The sequence below is a fragment of the Odocoileus virginianus genome, chromosome 17 (genome assembly GCF_023699985.2).
Source record: "Odocoileus virginianus isolate 20LAN1187 ecotype Illinois chromosome 17, Ovbor_1.2, whole genome shotgun sequence".
Lineage (NCBI taxonomy): Eukaryota > Metazoa > Chordata > Mammalia > Artiodactyla > Cervidae > Odocoileus > Odocoileus virginianus.
The window spans coordinates 55062092-55087019 of NC_069690.1; the positions used below are offsets into that span (position 1 = coordinate 55062092).

The 24928-nt window shown below is 50.9% G+C and overlaps 1 protein-coding gene across 3 annotated transcripts in view; it reads left to right on the forward strand.

The window, feature by feature from the left end:
• The window catches only part of SLC39A11 (solute carrier family 39 member 11), a 363731-nt gene that overhangs the window by 60351 nt on the left and 278452 nt on the right, over positions 1-24928 (forward strand). The window contains exon 1 of one of the 3 annotated variants that reach the window (XM_070480054.1): positions 16854-17274. The exons of 1 other annotated variant lie outside the window; for it this stretch is intronic. The gene's annotated coding sequence lies outside the window, so the exon portion shown is untranslated. Of the gene's footprint in view, positions 1-16853; positions 17275-21696; positions 21716-24928 lie in introns of those variants that run through there. One more of the 3 variants, XM_070480056.1, reaches the window with a different exon arrangement.

Consider the following 24928-nt stretch of genomic DNA (forward strand, 5'->3'; position numbering starts at 1 on the left):
GTAGTAAGGGGGACACCCAAGAGAGAAAGACTGAGTTTTCCTATTGCACCATCAAAGGAGATCAAAGCAGTCAATCCTAAAGGAAATCAACCCTGAGTATTCACTGGAAGACTAATGCTAAAGCTGAAGTTCCAGGACAATCTGTGGTCCTTGGTGTCTGGACTCTGTCACTGAGCATAATGTTTTCAAGCTTCGTCCATGTTGTGTCAGTACTTCATTCCTTTTTAAAATTGTCTATTTATTATTTTTACCTCGTGGCCGCACCATGCAGCATATGGAATCCTAGTTCCCTGACCAGGGACTGAACCCGTGTGTGCCCCCCACGGTCAGTGGGCATGGAGGGAACCGCCGTGCACCAGGGAAGCCCCAGGACTTCACTCCTTTTTATGGGCAGATAGTATCCCATGGTAGAGCTGGACCTCATTCTGTTACCTGCTTGTTAGTTGCTGGACATCTAGGGTACATCCGCCTTTTGGTTACTGTGAGCAGTGCTGCTGTGAACTTGGGTGCACAGGATTGGTTTTGTTATTGAAAGAGGGGGTCCGGTTGCTTGCCGCTCAGAAGTCGGTAAAGAGGCAGGGTTGGTGGAAAGTTTGCTTTATTTCAGAGGCTAGCCATCAGGGGAGAGGGCGGACAACTGTCCAGAGGCTGACTCCCCGTCCCCTAGACTCCCCGCACTGACAGTCAGGGAGCAAGAGGTTTCATAGACGGGGGGGGGGCTCCATGCAGAAACAGCACCGTCAGCTCTGTGAGTTTCGTCTTGAAATGGGTCCTCGGTGGTCTGGTCAGGGCCGTCTTCGTTGTCCTCAGTCCCAGAGCCAGCTTGTCTCCTCTCTGAGGCCAGTTCTCAGAACGCTGACAGCTCATGTCACAGCTACAGTCCGGTCATCACGCGGTTACCTTCTCCACCTGCTGGGGGTTTCAGTCTCTCTAAGACAGCTCATAGGATATGGCTCACAATATCATCTAAGGCCTTGAAGAAGAACTGTAGGATCTTGACTTTGCTTAGCGGCGCCACTCTTATTACTTGGCCTTGTTGGAGTATTTTCCTTTGTTCCTTCATTTTCTCTTTTCTGATTAAGCGTGTTGTCTAGCTGAAGTTTTTCGCGGAAAAAGGGCAGGAGGAGGACATGGGGATGGGAGACCACAGGGTCCAGCTCCATTTCAGTTGGAGCTCCTGTTTTCAATGGTTTTGGATCACAGATAGGGCTTCCCAGGTGGCGCCCGTGGTAAAGAACCCGCCTACCAATGCAGGAGACACAAGAGATGTGAGTTCAGTCCCTGGGTCAGGAAGACACCCAGGAGAACAGAATGGCACCCCACTCCAGTGTTCTTGCCTGGAGAATTCCATGCACAGGGGAGCCTGGCAGGCTACAGTCCATAGGGTTGCAAAGAGTCAGACACAACTGAGCGACTTAGCACTCAGGCACGGATCACAGATGATTGTCGTCTGAGGCTTACTCAGGGTCCATCAGTTTACAAGAAGCGGAGCAGGGACCCGACTTTCCCGGCGAGCTGGTAGGAGATGCAGCCCGTGAGTTGGGCTGGGACTTCCAGGCGCTGTCTGACCGCGGCAGATGCTTCAGTGTCTCTCCCGCTCCTTCCACTCCTGGCTGGGCCCAGGCACTCTCTCTGTCCCCTTCTGAATCTTGAAAAGCCCTTGCCCGCCTCATGCAGTCCTCAGCACCCATGTGCGTGTGAGTGTGTGTTAGTCGCTCAGTCCTGTCCGACTCTTTGCGATCCCATGGACTGCAGCCCGCCAGGCTCCTCTGTCCATGGGATTCTCCAGGCAAGAACACTGGAGTGGGTTGTCATTGCCTTCTCCAGGGGATCTTCCCGACCCAGGGATCAAACCTAGGTCTTCTGCACTGCAGGTGGATTCTTCACCCCTGAGCCACCAGGGAAGCCCCCACGACCCCCAGACATCCCCTTGAATCAAAGAGAATTGAGGCAGGTCAGTCCTCCTGCAGTCCCAGAGCCCCGCCCGCTCCGGGCTGCCTGGCTCCCTCTGTGACCCCTGCAGGGTCCTGTGGCGGATGTGTCCAGAGCCTGTGACCTCCCTCTTCCTTCCTAAAGGTGGAGGAGGGACACGGCTGCCCTCGGGGTGGGGGTGGGAGTAGGATCTGACTTCACATCTGCCCCGTGGAGGCCCTTTAGGGAGGTGGCCTCTGCTTGGGGATGCTGACAGATGTTGTGAGCCAGGAGAGGTCGCCAGGGGATGTGGGAGACCCCTCTCCCTCAGTGGGTCCTCCCCAGGGGACCCCCCCTGGAGAATCCCCCAGGGTAGGAATGAGGTGTTTGTCCTTGGATTGAGGTTCAGAGGATTTCTAGGATTCTCTCTCTCTCTCTTAAAAACAATTATGTGTTTATTGGGCTCCACTGTATCTTAGTTGTGGCTCACAGGGTCATCAATCTTCATTGGAGTGTGTGGGACCTTTAGCTGTGGCTAAGGGCCTCCCTCTGTCCTTCTTAAAGGTGGAGGTGGGACTCAGCTGTCCTTGGAGTGGGGGTGGGGGTGGGATCTGAAATACCAACCCTTAGTTGGGGCATATGGGATCTAGCTCCCTGACCAGGGATTGAACCCGGGGCCCCTGCATTGGGAGTGTGGAGTCTTAGCCCCTGGACCACTAGGGACGTCCCTTGGATTCTCTCATTAGATGCAGAGAAGGCCAGAGCCCTTGGTTCTGAGCTTCTCTTTTCAGATACTTCTACTATTTCAGAGTGAATGATTCATTAAACTCCAAGGGTCACCATTTGATGGTTCCTAGACCGCCGTCATTGTTAGGGTTTGGTATAATCAAGAAAGTGCAGAATGGGGTGGTGGGAGAGAAAGAGTGGAGCGCAGGCAGTAGAAGAGGAGACCCGTGCCCTGGTGTGGGGGCCTGCCTCCATGGGCCCGGAGCCCCGCAGGCAGTAGAAGAGGAGACCCGTGCCCTGGTGGGGGGCCTGCCTCCCTGGGCCCGGAGCCCCGCAGGCAGTAGAAGAGGAGGCCCGTGCCCTGGTGTGGGGGCCTGCCTCCCTGGGCCCGGAGCCCCGCAGGCAGTAGAAGAGGAGGCCCGTGCCCTGGTGTGGGGGCCTGCCTCCCTGGGCCCGGAGCCCCGCAGGCAGTAGAAGAGGAGGCCCGTGCCCTGGTGTGGGGGCCCTGCCTCCCTGGGCCCGGAGCCCCGTGTCTCCATGGCCTTGACCTCGAGGGGCTGCATTCTCTCTAGCCTTTAAGCCTCTCCAGCACTTCCTGAAGAGCCCTCTGTTCGTTAGATGCTCAGTAATGAGTCCATTAATGTAAGTGAATGACGTCTTCTACTGAAATGAGACTCGGATGGGGCCTGGCAGAGCTCGCCAAGATGCCACCTGGCCCAGACCTTTGGGGTGTTTCTCCCCCGGAAGATGGCATGTCACTTACAGGACATCGAAGTAACACAGGTCCCTCTGCTCCAGACAGAATGAAACTGAAATGTCAATTGGTCGTTTGGGTTCCATCCTGGAAATAATCATGTTTCCTGCCCAGGTCAGCCTGGCTTCAAGTCCTCAGTGGTCTGATTGACAAGGGTTGCGTGAACTCTGTATTCACTTATTAGACTAATGAACAGACTGGATGGTGGCTTCCCAGGGCTAAGCTGCTTTTATGCTCCCTCATATTCCTTGGGCATAACTTACCGCTGGGGAACATCTGCATTATCTAATTTATTCCTTTGAAACATTTCATTTTTGTTGATTGCTGCTTAAAGGTCATTTCCAAATAAACAGAAGAAAAGGTCACTGCACCCAGCAGAAAAATCGTCAGGAAGCAGCTTCGGTCCTGTTCAATTCCAACGCCAGCCTCCTCACTGGTAGAGCCTGTTCTTTTGGTTGTTTGTGGCTAATTGTGTTGCTGTTGGGGTGTCCCTGGTGGCTCAGTGGGTAAAGAATCCACCTGCGGTGCAGGAGATGCTGGAGACATGGGTTCAATTCCTAGGTTGGGAAGATCCCAACCAGGAGGGCATGGCAATCCACTCCATTATTCTTGCCTGGGGAATCCTATGGACAGAGGAGCCTGGAAGGCTACAGTCCATAGGGTCACAAAGAGTTGGACACGACTGAAGTGACTGAACATGCACGCATGCATGCACGCATGTGTTGCCTTTTGCCTCTGGGCTCTGGATTTGGGGGCGGGGATTAGCAGTTGGGTGGCAGTAGGTTCAAATCTTTGCTTATAAAAGTGCAGGCTCAGCTGTGGGTTTTGAAGACGGGGATTAAGTCATTTCCAGAAATCACCAAGGAATAAAACAAATTCTGGCTGGCATGACTAAACAGCTATGCTCCTGGCCCAGAGAATCGTGGATGCAATTTGAAGGGATTTGTTGAGTAGGATTTCGGAAGAATGGCATTTCCCAGGTGACGCAGTGGTAACGGGGCTTCCCCTGTGGCTCAGCTGGTAAAGAACCCGCCTGGAATGAGGGAGACCTGGGTTTGATCCCTGGGCCGGGAAGAATCCCCTGAAGAAGGGAGAGGCTACCCACTCCAGTATTCTTGCCTGGAGAATCCCATGGACAGAGGAGCCTGGCGGGCTACAGTTCACAAGGTCACAAAGAGTTGGACATGACTGAGCACATACACGAAGATTTTGGAAGAACACAAGAAAGGGAGATTATGGCAAAAGACCATGGACATTCACTTTTGTCTGTGTTTTCCAAATGGTAAAGAAAGAAAAGACTTTAAACCGAGGCTTGTTAGTTTACTGCCAGTCCCAGGGTGTGTTATGGGAGCAGATTATACTGTAGATGGTTTGTGTGCCTCAGAGAAGCTGCGTTGGGGTTATACATCAGTTTTCTCCATTGGCTTCCTTGGCTGGTAGATGTTCTGGGATTTTAACAAGACATTCACCAATGTCTCGGGCCTGATGCTTGGGCAAGCTGGGTGGGCTTGAGAGCTGCCCACTGGGGCAACATCCCAGTCAGGTGTGAATCAAAACAGAGGGAAGGGGAACCTGCACATAAAGACGGGCTGCCAGGACCCACGTGGAAGGACCTGGAGATGAGCGTGCTAAGCCAGGTAAGTCAGAAAGAGAAGACAGTCATCACACGACAGGACGTACATGGAATCTAAAACACGACACAAGAGACCTTATCTGTGAAGCAGAAACAGGCTCACAGACACACAGAACAGCCTGGGGTCGCCAGGAGGTCGGGGCTGAGGGGGGTGAATCAGGAGTGTGGGGCTAGTAGGTACACGCCATTATATAGAAAGCGCATAAACAGCAAGGCCCTACTGCATCGCACAGGGAGCTACATTCCATATCCTGTGATAAGCCATACTGGAAAAGAATATGAAAGGAATATATGTGTGTGCGTGTCTGTGTGTGTCTGTGTGTATCTGTGTGTGTGTGTCTATGTGTGTGTCTGTGTGTGTCTGTGTGTCTGTGTGTGTCTGTCTGTCTGTCTGTGTATGTCTGTGTGTGTGTGTCTGTCTGTGTGTCTGTGTGTGTGTCTGTGTGTCTGTGTGTGTGTGTCTGACTGTCTGTGTGTCTGTGTGTCTGTCTGTGTGTGTGTGTCTGTGCGTGTGTCTGTGTGTGTGTGTTTGTGTGTGTCTGTCTGTGTGTGTGTCTGTGTGTCTGTGTCTGTGTGTGTGTGTCTGTGTGTGTGTGTCTGTGTGTCTGTGTATGTCTGTGTGTGTATCTGTCTGTGTGTCTGTGTGTGTGTGTCTGTGTGTGTGTGTGTGTATATAAGTGAATCACGTTGGTGTAAGGCAGAAACTAACACACCATTGTAAATCAACTCTACTTCAATTAAAAAATAAAAGGATGTGCTGTCAGGTTAAGAAAAAAAAGGGCATGGTCAGGCGATCAAGCGGATTCCACAAAAGGCCCTGAAGAGCAGTAAATCAGAAGGGGAACTGGTGGTTGGATGTGAGAGAGAGGGAAGTGAATCCCACAGACGAGCTTTCATTTAACGAGTGGGGGCAGGGACTTGCCTGGTGGTCCAGTGCTTAAGACTCCAAGCTTCCATCCCAGGGGTCGTGGGTTCCATCCCTGGTCGGGGAGCTAAGATCCCACATGCTGTGTGGTGTGAACGAAAAGTAAATAAATAACAAATAAATTTTAAGTAAGCGTCTTTTTTAAAAAAGTTAAAAAAAAACCCAAGAGGGGGCTCGGGGCTGTGCTCAGTGGCTGCCTCCCGGTGGCTCTGGGGCTCCTGTCTCATGGGTGGGGAAATGGAGGCGCTGTCCGTAAGCGGGCTCGGCGGCTCGGCCACGGAACCCGGTGCTTCTCTGGGGCGCGCTGGCGCGTCAGCGCACGTTGCTGTTTCGCTGCTCAGTCGTGTCCGGCTCTTTTGTGACCCCGTGGTCTGTAGCCCGCCAGGCTCCTCTGTCCGTGGGGTTTCCCAGGCAAGAACACTGGAGTGGGTTGCCATTTCCTTCTCCAGGGGGTCTTCCCGACCCAGGGATGGAACCCGGGTCTCCTGCATGCATGTATACACCCCTGTACACATGTGTATGTGTATATAGGTGTTTGTATACATACATGTGCTGTGCTGGATCGCTCAGGCATGTCCGACTCCGCAACCCCAAGAACCGTAGCCCGTCAGGCTCCTCTGTCTGTGGGATTCTCCAGGCCAGAACACTGAAGTGGATAGCCTTTCCCTTCTCCAGGGGATCTTCCAGACCCATCTGCACTGCAGATGGATTCTTCACTGTCTGATCCACCAGGGCAGCCCAAGAATACTGGAGTGGGGTCCACATGCATACGTACACACATGTGCCCAGGTGCATGTATAAACATATATGCATAAACATAGGGGGTGAGTTTTTCCTTTTTTCTTGTTTCTGGCATTTTCCAAACTGGGAAAGGACGCGGTAGAACCTAAGATGACGCAGAGGCTGCATGCAGGGAGCTCTGTGACTCAAGCAGGGTGGGCAGGGAACTGTCGGAAGGTGTGCGTGCGCTCAGCCAGCCACACCCGAGGGGACCTGTGTGCGTGGGGAGGGACCTGGACCCGGTTGTCAGGAGGACAGCGGGAAACACCCGTGTTTAAGCTGGAGGAGGGAAGAGCTGGGATGACCTGAATGCTGCCTTTAGGTCACAGGAAAGATGTAGGAGGTGCCAGAGACCAGGCTGGACTTGCTGGAGGAAACGCTACGCGCGGAGATGTACCACCGTCAGTAGGCTGGTCCCCGTCACAGGTGGGGTTCAAGAAGAGGCCACATGTACACCTGGGGGTAGGCTGTAGGGGCTGCTTCTGTTGTATCTGGTGTGCCATGCCCCCAGCTCCGCAGAGGACCGCTGATCGGGTTCAGCCACTGACTTAGATAAGCCAAGGAGGTGATTTTCCACTGTGACTGTCCTGACTCAGGGAAGTACTGGTGGCCCTGCTTCCCACAGCCGTGTCCCCAGGCAGGTATCCTCAATGAGAAGACCTTGCCAGTCTAGACGCTGTGGTCCTTAGTGTGGGGGCGTGCCCCCATCTCTTTATCTGGAAAATGGGCGCGGTATCAGCCCCTAGCGTCATCAGTTGTGACGATTAAGGAGGGTTCAGTCTGTAAAACGTGACCTCGTGCAAGGTGACGGGTTAACTACTGTATGTAATTTAGACACATTCCCCGGGGTGGTCTAAGCTAGAAGGAGGGCTTTGAGCCAGTGGATCCATCGGTAAATTCAGCAGATTTATTTTTGAGCCACCTCCAGTGCAGGTTCACTTCTTTGGGGGCGGTGATTCAAGGCTGAACACTCTGCTTTGGAGCTTAGCCTACGAAACGCAGCACTATGACCACCCCCCCCTCCACCCCCTCCACAAGTGAAGACAAAGGAATTGCGTGCTGCAAGTTATTTAAGTTTTCTTATGCCGATCCCAAGATCCTCAGCCGTATCCATGTCTCTTTCCATCAGTGAGCGTTGAACCATCACCTCTAAGTACACAGCCCTCCATATTGGACGGTGCTCAACACCAAACCCCTATTCCGCTTCGATGCCTCCTTCAGGCAGTCTTTGCAGCTGAATTTTCTAATTCTCCGATGCCTGAAGAAAAAGAAGGGCCTGTCTCTCTCTCTGGGCCGGGCTTGCTTCCAGAGGCCTCAGCCCACTGCTGCTTTCTGTACCGAATCAGCCACCAGGCTCCTGTCTGGTTTCCCTCTGGCTTGTTTTTATCTGACCGTGACCCCTAGTCACTTCCTGTCGGATTACCGAAGGACCTCAGAGCTTACACGGGCCCCATGAGAGAACTCAGGGCGAAAGGTCTGGAGGCTGTGGGCCGGCAGCCTGCGTGTCCCCGAGGGCTGCTTCTCATGCCGATGTGCCCGCTGCCTTCCTTGAGAATTCTGGGGTGCCAGGGCCTAGAGCGTGCTTTGTCTCGGAGGTCACAGGCCCTCCAAGATAGCCTCGCTCGCCCGCTTGCCCAGTCGTTTTGGTTGTGTCCTACTCTTTGTGGCCCCCTGGACCGTGAGGGCTCCTCTGTCCATGGGATTCTCCAGGCAAGAAGACTGGAGTTGGTTGCCATGTCCTCCTCCATGGGATCTTCCTGACCCAGGAACTGAACACATGTCTCCTGCTTTGCAAGTGGATTCTTTATCTCTTCCCCACCAGGGAAGCCCTTGCAGATACCCTAAATTCATTTTCAAGGGTTGCAGCGGCCTCTGCAAGCAGCGCACAGCTTTTGTCCAGACGTCCAGCCCCATCTGGCCGTGTACCCCATACTTTCATGCGGGTGCTCTGTAATTGATGAGGAGCATCTGAGGAAGGTCACAGTGATGCCAGGAGGCTTGCGACTGATGTAGGGTCCAGAGGAAGAGCCTCTCGAAGGAAAATAAAGCTGAGAAAATGCTTGTTCATCATCACTGAGTGCAGGCTATATCCCTGTATTGAGGATGGTGACTAACTACAGTCTAGTCTTGCTGAAGAAAAGATTCAACTGTATCACAAGAGATTTCAGTTAGACCAAGCAACATTAGCAAAGAGAATATGCATTTTATTGAATCAAAGACTCCGTCAACCCGAGGAGGCACTATTTTGTGAACCACCGAGAAAGAAAAAGATACTGCCCCAAACTATTTGACTTGCTTAATTAGACTTAGAGATTTTTGAAATTTTACTTATTAAAAGAACTCATCTGTGCTTTTTCTTCTGTTACTACATGCACGTAAAGGAAAGTATTGTTGTTGTTTAGTCCCCACTCATGTCCAACTCTTTTGCAACCCCATGGACTGTAGCCCACCAGGTTTCTTTGTGCATGGAATTCTCCAGGCAAGGATACTGGAGTGGGTTGCCATTTCCTTCTCCAGGGGATCTTCCCAACCCAGGGATCAAGCCCATGGTTCCTACATTGGCAGATGGGTTCTTTACTGCTGAGACACTACGGAAGCCCTGAAGGAAGATATACGTATACAGAAATAGGTATGTTATAAATAGATATAAGGGAGTATAATTACAGATAACTGGAAGAAGCACCATTTCATGAAGCTTCTTCACGTCTGGCTTTTCAGGTCAGTGTATTTAGGCAGCATCTTTTTTTCTTGTACAGTTTAGTCCTCATCTAGCATGTTGCTGATGTGGTATTCCTCACAATAATCCATAAAAGACAAAACTATTGGTGCTAATCTCTTGATTTAAACCAGAAATGCAGAGGAGACTTCACCTGCATCATCAGATGCCCTGGGCTGGAGGAATCCCAGGCTGCTGGACGCCCATCCCCAGGGCTCTGGTTCAGTAGGTCTGGGGAGGGGCCTGAGAATCTGCATTCCTTGAAAGGAATGCAGGATGCTGCTGCTGGTCCAGGGACCACACTGAGTGTGGACGTAGGACTGGCCCCCTCTGCCTCCTTCAGAATTGTCACTCCCCACCTCCTCACCCATGCTCCGTGATCATCTATCTCCCAGGAGCCAAAGGAGCCCCCCTCTGCTTCTTCCCAATGTCCAAGACCCTACGGAGAACCTTCTACCTGAGCCTGATCAGGCTGTCACGGCTGCTTCCCACCTGCCACGTGACTGTCGGCAGCTGTGACCTTGTGAGATGAGTCGGATTTCCCAGAGGCCGTGTTGCGGGTGAGGTGCTGGTTCCTGCACTTTCCTCTCCTTTAAACAGTTTTTGTGCTTTACAGTGCTGTGTTACTTTCGGGTGTGTAGCAGAGCAACGCACGTGTCCTGTCTCTTGTGGACTCCCTTCCCATTTGCGTCACCACGGAGCATTGACTAGAGTTCCCTGTGTCTCTCACGAGTTGTCTGTTTTGTGTTGTGGTTGTTGTTCGGTTGCTGAGTCATGTCCGACTCTTTGCGACCCCACGGACAGTAGCCCGCCAGGCTCCTTTGTCCATGGGGATTCTTCAGGCAAGAATGCTGGAGTGGGTTGACGTGCCCTCCTCCAGGGGATCTTCCTGACCCAGGGATCCAACCCCAGTCTTCTGCGTTGGCAGGCAGGTCCTTTACCATCTGAGCCACCAGGGAAGCCCTATTTTATGCACAGAGTCAAGCATGTATATATGTCAGTCCCAATCTTGAAATTCATCCCCTCTGCCCTTATGCATCTTCATATCAACAAAATAGAGTCATGAACCTTCTCTGCATTTCTTGAGGGAGGGCACGGGCCAGGTGGGCCTGAAGGTAGGGATGGGAGCTTCTCCCCTGTCCCCACATTTCCTGGGGTCACTCAGAGAGTGGACAGCACGGCCCAGGGTAGGGGATGGAACTGCCAGTGCCAGGGTCTCAGGCCGTGTTACTGGGGCTGAAGATTCAGCCAGATGGTTTACTCTGGTGATTCAGATGTAAACTACCCAGTCTTTTATTTTCTTTTCTTAAGCAGTGCTGTTACCAAGCCTCTGATATCATTCAGCATGGCACTCTAATAAAAAGGCAGAAAGGCCTTCCTCATCTCTGCGGTTAAATGGTAATAAAGAGCAGCTCTGAGTGGAGGGCCAGGCGGCCGAGCCGGGGGCAGCAGGGCTGTTCGTCTTCATTAGCGTCGCTGCAGTCAGCCGTCACCCTGGATGTGGGGTGGGCCCTGGGGCACCCAGCTGGTTCTCTCCAGGAGCCTCCAGGGATCAGCCTGGCCTAGTTTCTGAGACTTGAACGCGTTCCCTGGCAGCAGAAGCGCCCTAATCTCTCCCTTTGGTTCTTGTTGCCCCAAGACTGTCTCCTCTTTGTCTCAGATGATTTTCAGCTGGGGACTGTTTTTGACCCTTAGGAGACATTACTGGTCGTGATGGCTGGGAGGGGACTGCTCCTGGCGTCCAGTGCCCCGAGGCCAGGGATGCTGCTGGACCCCCTCCCAGGGACTGGACACCCCAACAGGGAATGATCTGACACGTGGGTCTTCCCTGGCCATCTAGCGGTTAAGACTCCACACTTCCAATGCAGGGGACTCAGGTTCGAAGGCTGGTCTGGGAACTAAGATCCCACATGCTGGTGGCATAGCCAAAAGAGAAAAAATTTAAAAACTAAAAAAAGAAAAGGAATCATCTGGCACAAAATATGAATCGTGATGCAGTGGAGGAAGTGCTGCCTGATGAACCCGGCAACCGCTGGATCGAAGATGTTGTTCTGGCCTGTTGTAGGCTCTTTCTTTTTAAACTTTTTAAATTTATTTTTTAATTGGAGGATAATTGCTTTACAGGTAGGTTCGTAAACCTGGAGGAGAGACTGAAGAGAGGAGGTAAAGCGAGCCTGGAGGCAGGATCCTCTGTGGGCTTCCTGCGGTGGAGTGCTGTTGCCAATAATAAAAAGCTGTGATTTGCTCAACACCACTTTTGGGTGGTTTCTCCTGATATTGGGGCTTCCCTGGTGACTTGGCAGTAAAGATTCCACCTGCGGTGCGGGAGACCCGGGTTCAGTCCCTGGGTCAGAAAGGTCGCCTGGAGGACAGCATGGCAACCCGCTCCAGTGTTCTTGCCTGGAGAATCCCACGGACAGAGGAGCCTGGCGGGCTACAGTCCATGGGGTCACAGAGAGTCAGACATGACAGAAGTGGCTGAGCGCGCGCGCTCACACACAGATCTGATACTGGAAAGATAAAAGATTCGGCATATGCACAGACCCAACGACTGCGTAAGCAAGGAACTTTATCCCCAAGCCTCCTGCTCTGGGGTGTGAGAGTGTCTGGAGATGTCCGGGGGTTCCGGTTACCTGTAGGTTCTGATTCTGCAGGTCGGGGCAGGGCCTGAGATTCCTCCATGCTCATTCCCCGGGCACTGCGAGGTGGAGCCCTAGCTGCAAAGTCGTAGGTCACTGACGGGATAGCAAGGCACGACCTTGACCTTCGGAGTTCCTAAAGCTGCTGAGGAATGGGGATTTTGGCAGCCACCATTCAGTCTGGGTGATGGGAAATTTCCAGCGGAGCTCTGTGCAGGAAGAGTCAGCTTTCCTTCATGTGAGTCGTGTGTGTGCAGAGACCCAGTCACACTGGTTTGCCCAGAACTGTTGCAGTTAAAGCCCAAAGGCTAGTACTGCGTAGACTGTGACACTCTACTCCGGGTCGAGTTCCCTGTACTGTGCAGCAGCTCCTTGCTGGTTGTGTATGTGGTGATGTGTATGTGTCAACCCCTGTTATATTTTAAAATAATTTCCTGTTAGTAGAGGATGCCACGGAGCCCTCAGTGGACCCCGCTTGGTTCTTGCTTGGACTGTAATTCTGACAGTGCAGGCAGTATGTATGTGTAAACCTGTCTTGGTACAGGACCACATAGAAACAGTTTCTTAAATGTCGAAAAGCAGTATTAACTGGGCTGATAAATACATTTCACTTGCAAAAAAAAAAGAAAAGAAAAGAAACCAGTCTTGCATCCAAGGAATCCATCAGTCGAGACCTGGATGGCTTGGTCACCCTGTGAGCCCCACTGTAGCCCCAGGCAAGGCGAGGCTGGATTTGCAGATTTCCTTTAATGAGGAAGGCTCTGAGTCCGTGCCCTGGGGGCTCCAGGAAAGCTTTTTTACTTATTTATTTGGCTGTGTCTCAGTTGCAGCGCAAGGGCTCTAGAGCACTCGGGCTCAGTTGCCCCAAGGCTTGTGGGATCTTGGGTCCGGACCAGGGATGGAACCCGAGTCCTCTGTTTTGGAAGGCGGATTCCTAACCACTGGACCACCTGGCATGTCCCAAGGGAAGCCTTTTATTTTGTGGTATTAGTTCCTCCTCTGTCCTGGGAGTGGCAGCAAGTGTGATGTCAGGAGACGTCATCTGCTGACGTCAGGGTGCATTTTGTGTCACCAGGAGGATTCTACTTCCCTCCCTGTGAATCAGACTGTCACGCGAGTGTATGCTCCTCGGTTCTTTTTCTCGTCACAACAAAAATTTGGAGTGACGGGCATTAAAGCCCCTTGGCGGGTCACAGCTCTCAGAGGACAGACCGTGTTATAGCTCAGGTCTCGAACAGACGGTGTTATATAGCTTTTAAATAAATCAGTGTTACAGCTCAGTGTTACACTCTATTTATTTAGGTAATAGCAGGAAAATCCATCTTTGAGGCGTGAGGGCTCGTCGATCCAAAGACGCGAAGAGAAGACCGCCCCGTCGCGCGGGGGAGAAGGAGGGAGCAAAAAGGGGAGAAGAGGGCTTTGGCTCCTCTTTTTACATGTTTCTGTCCCTGGGCCTGTCTTATGTAAACTGGGCCGGCCAGGAGTGTCGTTGGTTTTACCTGAGGTTCTCACTCCGGTCCTTGACCTTCCCTTGTTCTATTTTCTCGGGCTTTCCCTTCCAGGTCTTTTAGCCACCGCCATTTTGGACTCTTTTTCCCTATTCTAACTACCTAACAATACGATTCCCTGAACGTCTTATTTTTCCCTTCTTCCCATCCTTGTTACCCACTGCTTCTAGATTCTTCCCCACTTTTTCCCAGGCCACTCCACGACTCTAAAACGTCCAGCATTTCCTGACTGAATGCTCAGCAGGTGAAGAATCCCCCTGCAAATGCAGGAGACACAGGAGATACCAGTTTGATCCCTGGGTCAGGACGACCCCCGGAGGAGGAAATGGTAACCCACTCCCGGGTACCTGCCTGAAAAATCCCGTGGACAGAGGAACCTGAAGGGCTAAAGTCCAAAGGGTCACAAAGAGTCAGACAAGGCTGAGGGGCTAAAAGCACAAACGCACACAGTTCTCAAGGGTTTTGCCCCCAAGGAAGTAAGTTTTGTAGTGGGAAAAAAATGTGAGATATTTGCAGACTCTTGAGTAGTTTATATTCCTGATGAGTGACAAATATATGAGTCACTTTTTTTTTTTTCCTTTTCTGGGCTGCACCAAGTGGCTTGTGGAATATTATTTCCCCAACCAGGGATTGATCGCAGGCCACCGCAGTGAGAGTGCTGAGTCCTAACCACTGAACTGCCGGGGACTTTCTGTATGACTCATTTTTTTTAAGGTCCAAGGTTTTATGTAATTAAAGTCTACCATGGGGTGTAGGGGTGTAGGGTCCATGTTGATGAGACTTTGCAGATGATCTCGAGTGGAATCCTTCCTGCTGTGACTCAGCCCATTTCCATGTAGCTGGCCGAGCATAGGCCTTCCCTGATAGCTCGGTTGGTAAGGATTCCGCCTGCATTGCAGGCGACCCTGATTCGATTCCTGGGTTGGAAGATCCACTGGAGAAGTGATAGGGTGTCCACTCCAGTACTTGGGCTTCCCTTGTGGCTCACATGCTAAAGAATCTGCCTGCAATTCGGGAGACCTGGGTTAGATCCCTGGGTTGGAAAGATCCCATGGAGAAGGGAACGGCTACCTGCTCCCGTATTCTGGCCTGGAGAATTCCATGGACTGTATAGTCCATGGGGTAGCAAAGAGTTGGACATGACGGAGCGACTTTCAACGGCCGAAGAGTCCCCCTAGTTTCTGTCTGTGGGTCTTTGTTTAAACCGGTTTCCCATCAAGAATGCTTTCTCCGGGACTTCCCCGGCAGTCCAGTGGTTAAGAGTCTGTGCTTCCAATGCAGGGTGCGCAGGTTCGATCCCTGGTAGGGGAACTAAGATCCTGCAAGCAGCATGAATCAGCCAGAAGAAAAGTGAATGCCTTCTCCTTTCCTCTCTGTCTATCCCATAACATCTTTCACTGTTCTGTGGGATCCCGCCCTCAGTCTTCCAGCCCTTATTGATCTCCCTTGTAAAACTCTCAACATTTAACGGGTGTGGCACCGGTTTCCAGCAGAGTGGTAACCACCGTGTGTTAGCTGCTCAGTCGTGTCTGACTCTTTGCGACCCCAAGGACTGTAGCCCACCAGGCTCCTCTGTCCATGGGATTTCCCAGGTAAGAATACTGGAAGGGGTTGCCAATGCCTTCTCTGGGGGGTCTTCCCGGCCCAGGGATCAAACCCAGGTCTCCTGCACTGTGGGTAGATTATTTACTGCCTGAGCCACAGGAGAAGCGCCACAGTCTGGTCCCAGAAGGGTTCAAAGATGGGGAAGCATCCTCAAGAGAAGAGAGTGAATGAGCACTTTGGGGGAAGAGACCATCTCGGGGTGGACCCTTCTGCAAGTCCCATGCCAGCCCTGTCACCTCCAGCCTCACCAGCCTCCTGGAGCAGCAGCTGCACTCAACTTCTTTAATTTAGTGCTTAGAGGTGCTGTGAGATGGCATTCTAGAAGTCTTGCCTGGGAGTGTGCACTATAAAAATTAAAAGTCTTTAGAAAATGCAGGTCACATCTCATTTACTCAACAAATATTTATTGTGTCGTCTCTGTTCACCAGAGGGAGGGTACACAGTCACCATCATTCCCTTTAGGGCTGAAAACCGGTTGGTACCCACGGTAACCAGCGATAGACAAGGGCTGGAAGCTGCTCATGTAGTTAATTGTTTTGTGTGGATTTATTTCTCGTTTTCCTGGCTTCTTAGAGTCAAGGACTATGTATTTCACGTATTCCCGCTCCTGCAGCCGCAATCCCTGTTTGGGCTTCCTGAGCTTGAAGGGAATGTTTAGTCGTGTGTTTGTTCACTGTTAATGTGGACTTCCTGGGTAGTGCAGTGATAAAGAATCTGCCTGCCAATGTAGGAGATGCAAGAGACTCAGGTTTGATCCCTGGGTCAAGAAGATCCCCTGCAGGAGGAAATGGCAGTACACTCCAGTGTTCTTGCTTGGAGAATTCCATGGAGGCAGGCGCTGGGCAACAGTCCGTGGGGGTCGCTAAGAGTCAGACACTACTGAGCGCCACCACTCATTCTTAATGTATCCCAGCGTTGAACAAGGCAAAGTGGAAAAAGTGTTAGTCACTCAGTTGTGACCCCATGGACTGACCGTAGCCTACCAGGCTCCTCTGTCCGTCCATGGAATTATCCAGAGGAGAATACTGGAGTGGGTTGCCATTTCCTTCTCTGGATCTTTCAGACCAGGGGTCGAACCTCCGTCTCATGCATTGCAGGCAGTTTCTTTACCATCTGAGCTACTAGGGAAGGCAAAGGCAAGCTCACATCCAATCTCTTTGCTTTTGGTTGGAGTGACAGCCTCTCAGCTCTATAGCCTGGCATCTCATGTTGATCTGAAGCTCTGTTGGACTCAACGCTTTCAAATTCCTTTTTGGAGGGGAGTGTGGTTGGAGACGAAGTACCAGGGGCTTAGAGAGAGCACGGGGATGGTTACAGACTAGGTCAGCCATGCTTGTTGTAATGAACCCGGAGTAGATGTTGGTATTCAGACCAACTAGAGTGCTTCCCCGCTGTGGCCATGGAAGGTTCTGGAAGAACTCACTGTAACCCTCTCCACCCCAGATGCAGGCATCTCCAGAGAGAACATTTTAATGTCCAGTTGTCGTATGACAGCTTGACGGCAGCTGGGTACGTGTCAGAGCCCGGAATTGTGTGCCTTTCTGGGTCGGGATGGAGGAGAGGAGGACCTTTAGATGCGGACGCTCTGCCCCGAGCACGTGGTCTCCCAGGAAGAGCGAGGGAGTGTCTGGGACTGTCCGAGGCTGGACCTCTGGCGGGGGGTGGGAGCCCCGCGTCTACGGGCACCTCGGGGCTCACACGTTGCGTCCGAGCCAAGGCCCCCGCCAGCCATCTGTCTGTGAGCTGCAAGGCAGGAGACGCGACCTGCAGGGTGACCGCCCTGCCTGGCGGCGACAGGCAGTGCCCGGGCTCTGGGAGGAGGTGGGGCGGCGTCCCAGGGCCTCTGGATCTCGTCATGTGCGGACAGTCTCACCCTGCAGCTGGCCTGCGGGAGAACTAATGAGGTGGAGAAAATCCATGGGAAATGATTGATGAAGACAAATCGTGGAAATTTTCAGGGGAACCTGGCTGTCCATAGCCTCCAGGTGGTTTTGGATATAAACACAGCGTCCACTTGATTGACCGAGAGGCTTGTGCAGAGAGTTAGGAGAACCTAGACTGGGTCTCACTACTGACTGTAAGTCTTACTATTTCAGCGCTGTGAGCCTTTTTTCTATAATCCCCTTCTTTTACGTCTTCTTGAAATGTGTTTAAATGATGAAAGAAACATAGTGTTATAAAGAAAGGGGGGAAAGCTCTACCGTCTCATCACCCAACTACTTTAATTTGTATGAATTCTAGTTTTCTGTTACTTGCATGTTTTTTTGCCACTGTATATTTTTCCTTTTTAAATTTTATTTATTTATTTGGCTGCACCAGGTGGTAGATGCGACATGTGAACTCTTAGATGCAGCATATAGGATCCGGCTCCTCGACTAAGGATCAAAACCGGACCCCCCTGCATTGGGAACCTGGAGTCTTAGCCATTGGATCACCAGGGACCTCCCACAGATGGCATATATTTTTCTATACTGCTTCTTTCACAAAGCACTGTATCATTTCCTAAGCACCATATTATTTCCTATGCTGTTACAGTGTTTATCATCTTTTAAGGAAAATTTCTTGGCCTTGCTACCAGGCACTATAAGATTTTAGTTTGCCAACCAGTGATTGAACCCTCACCCCCTGCATTGGAAGTGGGGAGTCTTAACCACTGGACAACCAGGGAAGTCTGAATTTATTGTTTTTACTAACTGCTTAAAAGTCCACTGCATTCATGTTCTGTAATTTATTGGCCTGTCCTTTCTTTTTTTTTGAGCATTAGAATGATCAATATCTTTTCTCCCTCATATTTTAAATCATGTTATTAAGAGTTCCTGAGAAGTCACACTGATGGATCCACACCATTATTGGGAGCAGAGGGTCCAGGGCAATTTGCATGGCTTCATCATTCCATTTAATTAGACAGGTGATTTTTTTTTTTTTTTAGTACCTTTTCTGTATAAGGTTTTTTTCTGGCTGTATTATCTGTTGCAGGTCCTGGCTGATGTTTCCAGAATAGGTGGCAAGACTGCAAACCTCACCAATGACAATAACTTCGGGTAAAAGGCCAGGGTGAATCTGTGAATTCTCAGTGACATAGTATTTTTAAATATTCATAGTAGTAGAAGTCTGTCTCACTGTGAAAATGACTGTACCATCCATCCCTCTTGCTTGCAGGATGTATTAGATGCGGATTGGGAGTGTGGGTTGTTTGTTATTGGTTCCGCCTGGAAAGTGCTTGAAACATTTTTGTTCGCTCCGGTATTCTGACCTGTCTCCCCATAGCCTCACTGACAATAATCATTTTCATGGTTGAGCCAGAAAGCTGTGACTCTAACCCAGCAGCCCGGGAGGATTAGGGACTCACAACGGTGTCGAACTCGGGGGAAAGGGGGCCGATGGGAGAGGTGGGTTCTGGCTCCCTGTCTTGGGTTCTGCGGCCCTCTGTGAAGTGAGAGGCGGGGGCCAGAGGCTCTCAGAGGTTCTTGCTGGCACTGAATGTTATGGGGTGGCCTCGCGTGTGACCTGACGGCTTCCCTGGTGGCTCAGTGGTAAAGAATCGGCCTGCAAAGCAGGAGACCTGGGTTTGATCCCTCGATCGGGAAGATGCCCTGGAGAAGGAAATGGCAACCCACTCCAGTATTCTTGCCGGGAGAATCCCATGGACAGAGGAGCCTGGCGGGCTATCATTGCAGAAGTCAGACACGACTTAGTGACTAAACAGCAACAACAAAACAAAAAACCAGTTCACCCAGCAGAAGCGCAAGAATGGAAACTGAATTAGGAAGCCTCCCTCTTAAAGGGCTGAGGTGGTAGCCCTTGGCACAGAGAGGCGGTTTTGTCCCTTCCTCCTCGCTCCCTTTCTTCCCCTCCTTGTTCCCTTCCTCGCTCCTTCCCTCCCTCCCTCCCCCCTTCCTGCTCCCCTCTTTGCTCCCCTTCCTTCCTTCCTTCCTTCCTTCTTGCTTGTCCCATTCCCCGGGGGTTATGCTCACAGTAGGAAAACACCATCCTTCCTGGATAGGTTCACCCAGCCCTACCCTTGTCCCTATCACCAGCCCTCCGCAATCTACAGAAGATCCACGTGAAATGAGTTTCGTTTCTGTTCCCACTGGAGAGAGGAATAAAACTTGTTGCAATCCTGGCTCCCTTCCCAGCCCCTGGGGCCTCTTAGGATCCTGAACGATTGGTACCAGGCGTATTAAAATGCTCCCGCATTCCACATTAAGTACCCCCACCCCAGACCCACCATAAAATAATCAAAAAGTTTGTAAAAATAATTTTGCTTTTGAAGTGATTTGGCTGGAAGCGTATTTAATTTCTGACTGTGATTCCTTGGCCATTGTTGTGCCTACTTAAGGATTCTCTTGAAGGGAGTAAAGCTAAGCCTCAGATTGTTTTTCAAATGTAATTAAATTTTTATGAATACCAAAGTCAACAATTAACAAGGTTTTATAGACATTTTGTTAAGCACTTATTAATTGAAATTTCTGCAGGTTCTTTTTTGCAGGGAGAACGAAAACCTAATATGTTTTTTTCAATTTGTAACCATTTCCTAGACCCCTGGGAAAGAAGGAAATCCCAGATGCTGGTACACTGGTTTCCTTCCTTCTTTTTTTTTTTTTAAAGAAAGCAGCAATCTTTTTTGTTAAATTATGCGAATATTTATTTGGTTGTACCAGGTCTTGGTTGTGGTGCACAGAATCTTTAGTTGTGGTATGCAGACTCTTAGTTGTGGCATGTGGGATCTAATCTGGAAAGTTCCCTTTCCGGGGATCGAACCTGGGTCCCCTCTGCATTGTGAGCACGGAGTCTTAGCCACTGGACCACCGGGGAAGTCCCGTGAGCCTTCATTTATGACACACATTCAAGGCAGTGCCTGTGACGTCGGCCTGGCAGCATCGTGAGGGCACAGCTGTTCTCCGTCTCCTTCGCTGGTGTGTATCCTCAGCGCTGCCTGTCACGGAGCAGGCGTGCAGCAGACTTTGCAGAGTGACCAAATGAACCAGCAGGCTGTTCTGTGATCCATACAGCCCTGAAGGAGCAGCCTCAAAGCAGAAGTTACTTGCTCAGTGATTCACCCTTAAGAAACCAAAACTCAGTTCCATAGAGTTACTTGTGAGATGCCAGGAGAGTTGTTCAAAGTCAATGTGGAAACGATGGAAAACGGATTTATGCCAGTTATCATCTCAGAGACAGGGTTGATTTCATATTTAATCAGTGGTGCTTTTTATGTAGTAATTCTGTATCTTATTAAGCTGGCAATTGAACAGGCTCGGGTTTGCGTTTTAAATCTCTCTCCCGATGCCAGAAACTTCTCTCCCAATAATAGGTTTATATAAAATCCGTAGAACCTATTCTTTTCTTTTTTCTTCCTCTTTTGAAATGTTATTGTCGTTTTAAAATTTATTTATTTTTAAATTGAAGTATAGTTGATTTACAAGGTTGTTAGTTTTAGATGTAGAGCAAAGTGATTGTTATACATATATAAAAATCTATTCTTTTTCATATTTTTTCCATTATAGGTTATTACAAGGTATTGAGTATAGTCCCCTATGTGATACAGTAGGCCCTTGTAGGTTATATATTTTACATATAGTAGTGTGTATATGTAAAACCCAAACTCCTTGTTCCTCCCCTCCCCTTTCCTCTTTGGTAACCATAACTTCGTTTCCTGTGTCTGTGAGTCTCTTTCTGTTCTGTAAATGAGTTCACCTGCACCATTTTTAAGATTCCACATATTTGTTGGTGTTTAGTTGCTCAGTCTTTTGTAACCCCATGGACTGTGGCCCACCAGGCCCCTCTGTCCATGGGATTCTCCAGGCAAGAATACTGGAGTGGGTGGCCATTTCCTTCTCCAGGGGATCTTCCCGACCCAGGGATCGAACCCGCGTCTCCTGCATTGGCACCTTTACCACTGAGCCGCCAGGGAAGCCCTTCCACATACAGGCGACATCAGGTGTCTGCCTTCCTCTGTCTGACTTAGTTCACCTAGTACGATGATCTAAGTCCATCCGTGTTCCTGCAGATGGCATTGCTTCAGTCTTTTTTAGAGCTAAGTAGTAGTCCATCGTGAGTGTGTACCACATCTCCTCTGTCCACCGTCTGTCCATGGGCATTTAGAGAACGCGTGTTTTTGTACCCTCCCTCCCGCCCAGCTGGTGCAGGTTCAGAATCGATCGTCTGCACAAAGCTGAGAGAGGCGTCCTGCTCTCTTACTCGGCTCCCCCATCAAGCCCTGAGGGCAGCTCTCTCCTGGGCCAGCTTCAGGAAAGCGGCATCGGGGCGCTGTCGGCTCCTTTGGATGGTTCTTACATAAAAGGCGGGTCGGGATCTCTTCTTTGTTGGCTTATCAGTCATACCGGAGGGCAGGTGTCAGAAACAACCAGGCCTATTCCGCCTGCCAGGGACTCATTGCCAAAACCATCCCAGGCATTCTATTTAGGAAGCCCTGTGATGTCACAGTGTCCTAACATCAGAACCTTAAAAAATCAAAACCCAGAAGAGTTGAGGGAATTGATCACCTAGGAGGTTTGATGGTAGTTGTAATTTTATTATTCTTTTTTATCAGTTAAATAAAAAAAAATTTTTTTTCTTCGCCATGCCATAGAACATGAGGGATCTTAATTCCCTGAGCAGGGATCAAATCTGCCCTCCTAACCTGCGTTGGAAGTGCAGAGTCTTAACCAGGGGACCACCAGGGAAGTCCCTGTAGGTGTATCTTTGCGGCATCTTGGAATGTAAAGTTTGGCCGGTCGGTTGGTTCTTGTCTTTCCTGCATTTTCGGGTGAATCAAATGCTAACTAGTGCCTTAACTGAGGCTCGGTGCTTCTTGAAGGGCTCGTTAAATTTTAAAGAGTGAGTTTTGTCATCACTCCGCACTAAGAAGATTTATTTCATGGGATTGCACTAGGGCGTCTCAACCTTGGCAGTGTTGCTGTTCTGGGTCAGATAAGTCTCTGTTGTGGGAGTTGTCCTGGGTGCTGATGGATGGGTAGGAGCATCTCTGGTCTCCGCCCGCTGGTTCCCTCCCTGCTCACGTCCCCCCGGGGGGCAAAACTGCCCTTGGCTGAGAGCCTCTGGAGGATACTGTCAACTTATGATGAGAACAGCCGGGCCCGTGTCACCTGGTACACCAATGCTGTCTTCTCATAATGATGCCAGAATCTCAGCCTCTCTGTACACTGGTGCTGAATCGAATCTCAGAGATAGCGTTCTTGGGTGAAATAGCAAAGAATAGCTTCATTGCTTTGCCAGGCAAAGGGGGCCACGACAGGGCAAGACCCCCAAGCCTGTGTGTCCCCATGTGGAGAAGACAGTGAGAAGTTTCACAGTAATGGTTCAAAGAGGACGTGGTCAGCGGGTGGACATTCTTCTGACGGGTTGGTGGTGAGGTCAGTGGGAGTCCGCGTCGTTAGCATCATCAGCCTTCAGGTCCCAGCTGGTCTGGGGTCTGCATGCTGGTGGGCAGCATACCACTGGTAATCGTTAACTTCTCCCACCTGGAGGGGTTTCGGTATCTGCAGAACAGCTCAAAGATATTGTGGGTATGTATCCGCTGGTAGGGAAACGGTTCTCCCTGGTCTCACATCCCCTCCCTTCCCTGATTGACAGCTGCTTGAATCTGCCCACTGGAACCCAGGGAAGGTCACGGAGGCTGAATGAAGGCTGATTCCTGTAAAACGTGGGAGACACAGAAAGGCCTTATTCACAGGAGCGCTCCACAAGGCCCTGCTTGGTATCAGTAACTCTCAGGAAGATCTTTAATGTGAAATGTAGCCAGTGAATAACACTTTTGTATCTGGACAACTTATCCAACATTCAGTAAATACTGAACATGTACTGCATGCTTTGCACTGGAGACACAGCCATGCAGACGGCCGACAAGGTCCTGCTGTCACGAAGCTCACCTTTCAGGGGACTGAATAAATAAGAATGCCAGAGAGTGAGAAGTGCTGTGAGATGATGCAGAAGGGCTTGGAAGGGCTGTATCACAGAGGGCATTGACAGAAGGCCTCTTTGCGGGGGTGACACTTGAACTGAGACCCGAATGACAGGAGGGATCCAGCCAGGTGGAGACCTGAAGACAGCTGCTCCGGGTGGAGGCTCCAGGTGGTGTTCCTGAGGAAACAGCATGTGCAAAGGCCCTGAGGCGGGAGCAAAGAAGCGCACTGTTCCAGGAGAAGGTGGAGCAGCCGGCCGAAGCAGAGGGAGGGAGGGGTACGGGGGGGCCAGAGGTGAGCAGACCCCGGTCACGTAGGGCTTCCGACGTGGAGGGAGGCAGCTAGAGTTTCACTCCAAGGGCACAAGGAGCCCTTTGAGCCAGACCTCCATCTCTGAAAAACTACCTGGGCTGTTCTTTGGGGGATCTGGGACCTGACGACTCAGTGGTTAAAGAATTTACCTGGAGTGCAGGAGACACAGGAGATGAGGGTTTGATCCTCGGTCAGGAAGATCCCCTGGAGGAGGCAGTGGTAACCCACTCCAGTATTCTTGTCTGGAAAGTCCCACAGACAGAGGAGCCTGGCGGGCTACAGTTCACGGGGTCACAGAGTCGGGCAGGACTGAGCGACTGACGCTAACTCTTCCTTCATCGGGGAGATGAAGTCCGTGGTCGGGGCAGGATGATGAGTCAGAGCTATTGTTTTGGGCAAAATGGATAAATACTGGATATATGAATGGGGGTATACTTAGAAAATCCCCTAAAAGAACAACAACAAAAAAACCCCTGATATTTTAATAGCGCGTCTTTGAACTGCCTGTTACTTTCACTTCCTTAATCCCTTCCGCATTTCAGCGCCAGTTCAATCCAGTTTACCATCCACACTTTGAAAGAACCAGCGCCCCAGGCTCAGGGGCTTATCTTAGTCCTCCTGACACGTCAGTAGTCAGACTTCAGAAAAGGGAAAGAAGGGACAGACCAGAGTGGCTGAGCGAGGCCGCCCCACATGTGCGCGGCTGATCTCCATGCGCTGGGGCCCAGCAGAGCAGGCCAAGGCTCATAAAATGTATGTGTGTATGAATATAATATGTAATATATGTATATAAGCGAGGGTGTTAGGTGCCCAGTCATGTCCGACCCTTTGTGACCCCAAGGACTGTAGCCCGCCAGGCTCCTCTGTCCATGGAATTCACCAGGCAAGAATACTGGAGTGGGTTGCCATGCCCCCCTCCAGGGGATCTTCCCCACCCAGGGAATTGAACCCGGGTCTCTCACATTGCAGGCAGATTCTTTACCATCTGAGCCACCAGGGAAGCCCAGTAGTATATATAATATAATATAAATGAACAGAATATAATGTAAATAAGTGAAGGGGTGGAGCTCTAGGATGATGACCCTCCAGGCTGCGGGGGGTGGGGGCCCGGCTGGGTGGTGGGCACTTTGTTCCTTTACAGTCGCTTGTCGGGAGCACAGGGTGATTGGTTATTCCCAGACCCGGGGCGGGAAGGTGGGTACGGAGACTCAGAGGAATATGGGATTTATCCATGGAACCCCGTGCGCTGTATGGGGCTTCCTCCTGACTCCAGAGCCTAGGCTGTAGTACCTTGTAAGGGAAGCAGAGAGGGAAGGAGGAGGGGTGGAGGAAGAGAGAGAGAGATGCGTCTGTCTCCCCTCCTTCCTGTGTGCCCCAGGAAAAGGCCCTGTGAGCACACAGCGGGAAGGCTACCGTCTGCACACCAGCAAGAGAGCCCTCACCAGGCACGAGCCTGCCCTTGATCTTGAACTGGTCTTGGACTTGCAGCCTCCAGAG